The sequence below is a fragment of the Doryrhamphus excisus genome, chromosome 4 (assembly GCF_030265055.1).
Source record: "Doryrhamphus excisus isolate RoL2022-K1 chromosome 4, RoL_Dexc_1.0, whole genome shotgun sequence".
Taxonomy (NCBI): Eukaryota; Metazoa; Chordata; class Actinopteri; order Syngnathiformes; family Syngnathidae; genus Doryrhamphus; species Doryrhamphus excisus.
Window position 1 is genome coordinate 24536451 of NC_080469.1, and position 7578 is coordinate 24544028.

At 34.7% G+C, this 7578-nt stretch overlaps 1 long non-coding RNA gene across 1 annotated transcript; it reads left to right on the forward strand.

Moving 5' to 3' along the window:
* Positions 1-662: 662 nt before the first annotated feature.
* Positions 663-2008, forward strand: LOC131128336 (uncharacterized). The gene is made up of 4 exons (XR_009129622.1): positions 663-1028; positions 1149-1217; positions 1398-1467; positions 1555-2008. It is a non-coding gene; the product is annotated as an uncharacterized LOC131128336 (long non-coding RNA).
* Positions 2009-7578: the final 5570 nt, after the last annotated feature.

The window sequence follows — 7578 nt, forward strand, 5'->3', positions numbered from 1 at the left end:
TATCTATAATATCAATCTATAATAAGATTAATAATCTATTATAACTTCACAATAAAACAAAAAAAAAATATTTTTGTTAGTTATTGTGTTTAGTACTGTAGTCAAATTAGTTAGCTTTGTACTTGCTATTAAGTTTACAGTCACCAGGTGGCGCACCGTCCATAGTGTTGCAAATAAATGGCTAACTAAACAACAGAAAAGGTAACCCAGCAAGAATTTTAACAATATATATTTTATTATGCTATTTTATTATGCTACAATTACTACATACAAACCCAAAGTTAACAATGTCCTATACATTATGATACAGTATTGTTTACTGATGGCAAAGATGGCCGCCGCTAGTTTAGCCCTGCTAGCTAAGTTTCATAGATGCACTATTATTATATAAAATATATTTTCGTGGAAAAACAAGTCTTTTTCGTTGTGTTTGGTAAATGAGTTTGTATTGTGACTGTTCTTGTTGTGTCCTTAAACAATAAACCACGTTTTGTAAAAGACGAAAAAGCAGAAACGCGCCGATAGCTTCCACTTCCGGTTTAGCGTGACCAGTCATGAACGAACGGGTCAAAAGAACCAGTTCTTTTTTGTGAACGGAATGAACGAGGTCACCGCCTATAAAATACCCGTTCAGTCCGTTCAGTTGCAAATGCTTTTTTTTTTTGATTGGGTGGAGAGTCAGTTCACGGTTCTTTTTTGACAGGGCGGGACTAACTGCGTACTTGCCTGTCTTATCCAATCGTCGCGCTTCGTTCCGTGGGTGGGTGGGGTTTTAGCTGACGGAAAGACCGAGACTCATCCGCCGTTCATTCGTCACCGACGAGTGGACGGACTGACTCGACATGGCTAACCGGGTCTATGCACAGTCGTTTGGCTAACGATCAATTGACTTTTTATTGATTGAACCGGAATGAACGGTTTTGCTCACCACTAGTGAATAGCGCTGATGAAAATGACTTCCGGTTTAGCGTTTCCAGCGCTGATGAAAACAACTTCCGGTTTAGCGTGGCCTGCTTTCACAATAAAAGGTTTATCAAACAACAGCTAAAGTTAACTAATCTTGTGAATGTAATAATTTATAACGCATTTTACACATTTTAATACATGTGTTTATGTTTTCCTTTCACATCCAATTCAATAATATGCAGCTAAACAACAATGCAATGCAATGGAAGCATATGTCCGCCTGTTATAGTGCAAGTTTCTTCCTGTTAGAGGTGAGTTGTCCTTACTAGAAGGGGAAAAAGTTGGCTTTTGTGTGTGTGTGCAATGGCCGCTGCTTTATGGGATGGATTGTCTCCATGTCCATTGTGATTGGAGGCGCCTGTCTGGAGTTTTTATTGTCACACCCCCCCCTCCTCCCTTTATCCTCTTTTTAAAGCATCTTCTTTCTACAGATCATTTAAGTGAGCTTCCTGTGACGGAGGATACTATCAATTCACCTGTGAATCTCATTATACTCCACAGGTGAGTACTTTACTACAGTGAGTGTAGTATTTCATGTCAAGTAGTACACATGTACATCGCTACGCCATAACTTTATTCTGTTTGTAGAAAGTCATAATGGATGAAGAAGAAGAACACGTCTGACCCCAGACGTGTCTCTTGGTCCATGACCGCTTTTAAGGCTAACTAATAGCGCCATCTTGCCCCACAATAAATCTCCGCAGCACAGATAAAAACGATAGCATCGGCAAGATGGAGAGCAGTGTGGTATCATTTTAATGGCGTGTGTGTGTGTGTGTGTGTGTGCAAAGACAAATATTGCTCGGAGTGTGTGTGCATACATCCCAAGAAGAAGATGCTGATCCTTCTCAGGATTAAGTGTCTTTGTGGCTGCAACACAAGATGACTTTGATTGATTCTTGAATAGTTTGGGCACCATCTGCCGTCTGAGGCTTCTCAGCTTTTTTTTTTTGTTTTGTTTTCCAAAAGCTTTAACTACGAAAAATCTGTGTGTGATATTGGACCCGACTCTAGCTTTTCATAAGCACATTAAGAATGTTACTAAAACAGTATTTTTCATCTTCGCAACATTTGTTCACTTCCTGCTTTCCTAATATAATTTAAGTTGTATTATTTATGTTATTTTATTTTATTTTTTATTTTTATTTTAAAAAAATAAAATGTATTTTTAATTTTAATTTTAATTTTAATTTTAATTTTAATTTTAATTTTAATTTTTATTTTTATTTTTATTTTTATTTTTATTTTTATTTTTATTTTTATTTTTATTTTTATTTTTATTTTTATTTTTATTTTTATTTTTATTTTTATTTTTATTTTTATTTTTATTTTTATTTTTATTTTTATTTTTATTTTTATTTTTATTTTTATTTTTATTTTTATTTTTATTTTTATTTTTATTTTTATTTTTATTTTTATTTTTAAACTGTTTTGAATTTTTTTTTTTAGATTTTTAGTCCCGTACCAAAGTATGAGGTGATATGACCATACAATGACATCATGGGTTTTAATATAATTTTGTTACTTTATTTTACATTACTTTTACTTTTACTTTTACTTTTACTTTTACTTAATTTTAATTTTAATTTTAATTTTAATTTTAATTTTAATTTTAATTTTAATTTTAATTTTAATTTTAATTTTAATTTTAATTTTAATTTTAATTTTAATTTTAATTTTAATTTTAATTTTAATTTTAATTTTAATTTTAATTTTAATTTTAATGCATAGATAATATGTATTAATAACACATAAAAAATGAGTTGATCACAACACAGCTGAACACAAAATGCGTTTTTTAAAAGTCTGCAAAAATGTTACGAAGCCAAAATTTTAATTTTAATTTTAATTTTAATTTTAATTTTAATTTTAATTTTAATTTTAATTTTAATTTTAATTTTAATTTTAATTTTAATTTTAATTTTAATTTTAATTTTAATTTTAATTTTAATTTTAATTTTAATTTTAGGATTCAAGTCAGGACTCGGACGAGGCCGCTCCGAGGTCTTCATTTGGTTTTCCGTCATCCGTGGCCGAGAGTGGGATTGAACTCGGGTTTCCTAGCTGTGAGGTCTGCGCGCTAATCAAGGCGTATTTATAATTATTTAAAATATTTGTATATTTTTTTCAAATGGCAGAAAAAAGTGAGTGCTCCATTTTTTAATAGAATGTAAGTTTAAAATTCCTACATCACGGAAAATAATAATCATTTGTTGATTTTTGTGTTATCTTGCTACATGACTTTGCCCATTTAATGTGGTGTTCAAAGTGTGGCACAAAAGTCATTCAGGGTCCGTGACTGTTTTTTTTTTTTTTTAAATTGTCCCTCGGCACAAGAAAAGCAGCAAAAAATGGTGAAACCTATTTATGATGAGAGCGTTCCTGTTTTGCTTTGACATCTTCTTGCCTGATTACATCACATCTTATCATCCAGGTGTTAAAAAGGATGCTAGCGCTATTAAGTGTTGTTGCCAGGTTGAAGTCAGGTGAAGTTTTGCAGACGTTTTAATGCTGGCGGGCAGGGAGAAAAAAAAAAAAAAAACAACCCAAAAAACCTTGTTGATATTTGAGATGAGATACATTGTCCCTCGAGCTCTTCGTCGTCAACACGAGTAATCTTCAGATGAAAGTCTCATCCCCGAGGTGGCTGCAGAGCAACTTTGCTGTAATGGAAGTATTTCAGTAAAGGAATTCAAGGAAAGATAAAATATTGCATTATTTTATTGGACGCAACGCTGACATTCTGTGTGTTTATACGTCAACACGAGCTGACTGTGTTTCCCTGAAGTTCACTCAAGGGGAGCCGACTGGATTGCAATCGCTCCTCCGCAGTTACATTTCACAAATATTCACAATATGGTAATGGTAATGCATCCCATAATCAGTTCCCAGTTCCATGTGTCCGAAAGGAGTAGGCAGAAGCAAAGGTTATTAAATCCTACTCCTCCATCTGGTACTTTTACAATCAGTAACTGTTATGTTTGTTAAATTATTAAAATTAAAATTAAAATTAAAATTAAAATTAAAATTAAAATTAAAATTAAAATTAAAATTAAAATTAAAATTAAAATTAAAATTAAAATTAAAATTAAAATTAAAATTAAAAAAATATTTTCATAAGCACATTAAAAATGTTACTAAAACAGTATTTTTTCATCTTCGCAATTTCCTGCTCTCCTAATGTTAATTTTAATTTTAATTTTGATTCGATTCGATTTGATTTGAATTAAAATTAAAATTAAAATTAAAATTAAAATTAAAATTAAAATTAAAATTAAAATTAAAATTAAAATTAAAATTAAAATTAAAATTAAAATTAAAATTAAAATTAAAATTAAAATTAAAATTAAAATTAAAATTAAAATTAAAATTAAAATTAAAATTAGGAGAGCAGGAAGTGAACAAATATTGCGAAGATGAAAAAATACTGTTTTAGTAACATTTTTAATGTGCTTATGAAAAGAGTTTTTAAATTAATTTTAATTTTAATTTTAATTTTAATTTTAATTTTAATTTTAATTTTAATTTTAATTTTAATTTTAATTTTAATTTTAATTTTAATTTTAATTTTAATTTTAATTTTAATTTTAATTAAATTAAATTAAATTAAATTAAATTAAATTAAATTAAATTAAATTAAATTAAATTAAATTTTAATTTCAATACATCGATAATATGTATTAATAACATACATAAAAATGAGTCGATGACAACACAACTGAACACAAAATGGAGTTTGTTATGTTATGAAGCCATTTCTGAAGATTTGGGACTCCAGCAAACCACACTGAGAGCTATTGTCCACAAATGGCGAAAACGTGGAATGGTGATGAACACTGTGGTGAGCCAAGCGGTCTGGTAGGATTTTGGCGAGGCCACGTAGCGCAATTTTCAGTTTGGCCTATATTTCCCATTTACACGCTGTCACTGAATGCCTCACCGTATCGAAGTTTTTTCTTCACCTGATTGCACACACAGGGCAAGTCCATAAGTCGACGGTACCAAAACGATACTTTCCATGATTTCCTATTTAGTAGCATCATTTCCAGTAAAAGCGTCCATTTTTTCCATTCAAATATCACCAGATAAAAAGTAAACAGTACAATATGATATCGATATGCGCATAAGTCAGCATGGAAATGAGGTCCAGTCCAGGCGTTTGAAATATCGTCCCATCAGCGAGTGATTGATTGGATGTGTGCTTCACGTACTGTACAGAATTATACGTGTTATTTATCCGGCAAAATGCCACATTGATTTCTTTACACCTCATTATTCCCAAATCGCCCTCGGCCCTCAGGTGTTTGCGTGTAAATAGACACGATGGCACACTAAAACGCGAGAGGAAGTCCCGCCTGCGCATTTTCACTCCCAGCGATTCATCGAAATACCATAAAAAAGTGTAATAATAAAGATATAAAAAATTGGACAAACGCATTGTTTAATGTGCGGGGATTGAACATCATCTCCGTTTCATCATCACAGGAGCCAAAATGGTGTTTTCCACACCCCTCCTTCTTCCCCCCTCTCTTGATTTGCATGTAAAATGTCACCGCAAATGTCAGCGTGTCTGACATTGTCATGTGGCGTCCATCTTTGGATGTTTCATGTCAAAGCGTGAGTGACACGTAGCGTGCGTAGTCAGGGACATAAAGTGGGTACAAATATGAAACAACAATATTACAAAGTTATCGTTTATTGTGTTTAATTGGTTCCACACACAACTGGGGATTTTTGGAAAGGTTCCTGATTTGTAACTGGAATATTCTGGGAATTGGAGCATAGAAAACCTGTTTACGAGCTCCTCGTATAGCACCCCTATAGTCACCTTTACACTACCAGTACCCAATATAGTAAATGATACACGATAAGACATTAGATGGATGGGTGGATGGATGGATGGATGGATGATGGATGATGGATGATGGATGGATGATGGATGGATGGGTAATGGATAGGTGGGTGGGTGGATGGATGATGGATGGATGGGTGGATGGATGATGGATGGGTGGATGAGTGGGCAGATGAATGGATGGGTGGATGCATTGATGGGTGGATGATGGATGGATGGGTGGGTGGATGGGTGGGTGGATGAGTGGGTAGATGGGTGGATGAGTGGGCGGATGGATGGGTGGATGGGTGGATGAGTGGGCGGATGAATGGATGGGTGGATGCATTGATGGGTGGGTGGATGAATGGGTGGATGGATGATGGATGGGTGGATGGATGATGGATGGGTGGGTGGGTGGATGGATGGATGAGTGGATGGGTGGGTGGATGGGTGGATGAGTGGGTGGATGAGTGGGTGGATGAATGGATGGGTGGATGGATTGATGGGTGGATGAATGGATGGGTGGATGCATTGATGGGTGGATGATGGATGGATGGGTGGGTAGATGGGTGGATGAGTGGGCGGATGGATGGGTGGATGGGTGGATGAGTGGGTGGATGAATGGATGGGTGGATGCATTGATGGGTGGGTGGGTGGGTGGATGGATGGGTGGATGGATGATGGATGGGTGGGTGGATGATGGATGGGTGGGTGGATGGATGATGGATGGGTGGGTGGATGAGTGGATGGGTGGGTGGATGAGTGGGTGGATGAATGGATGGGTGGATGGATGGATGGGTGGATGGATGGGTGGATGATGGATGGATGGATGACTAGATGAGATGGATGAATGGGTGGATGGATGGATGGATGACTCGATAGATGGATGAATGGATGGATGGATGGGTGGATGAATGACTGGAAGGATGACTGGATGGATAGATGGATGAATGGATGGATGGATGATGGATGGATTGACACATGGAATACCTTTACTGTGCCACACTTATTTGATCATATTATATCAACAGTATTCGGTAATATGAATATAAAGGTCCCTATAGGGGTGTTATTTCATGACTGGAGGGCTCTAATGATAATAAAAAATGAAGTCTAGAAAGTCATAAACAGGTTTTCCATCCTCTAAGTATAGAAATATTTCTTTATAAATAAATGGAAATTCACTTATCATGAATTGATAAATGAGGGATTACTGTAGATCGTAACCTCGGAACATCGCAACACACACACACAAACACACACAAACACACACACACAAAATATCAACATAATTTATGCCTTAAATGTCTTATTTTTCTCATGTCTGCTAAATTAGGTAATGAAAAGGTGATTGTAGGGGTGTTATATCACGTGTGGAGATCTCTAATGATGTTGAAAAGTGTATTTAGAAGGTCATAAGCAGGTTTCCGATGTTCTCACTACCAAAATATTGCATTTATAAATAAAACTGCATCGTAACCTCAGAACATTGTTTTTCCCACAAGATTTTACTTCTAAAAAACATTTGGGCTTGCTGGAAAATCACCCAGTCGAAGGTTTTTTTTTCCTTGAACACGCTCGGCCCGTGTGCTCCCTTTTTTCGGAGCGGCGGTTTGGAAGAAATGAAAACCTCAAGCTTTTCTTCTCTGTCTGTCATCTTCCATCACGCTCATCCGTCCACAAGTCACTTATGTGGCCAAGAGGCATAAATCATAAATTAAGGACTTAAAACAACTTTTCCTCGTCGTTCAGACGGACTTGTTTCCATTTTTTTTGTTGTT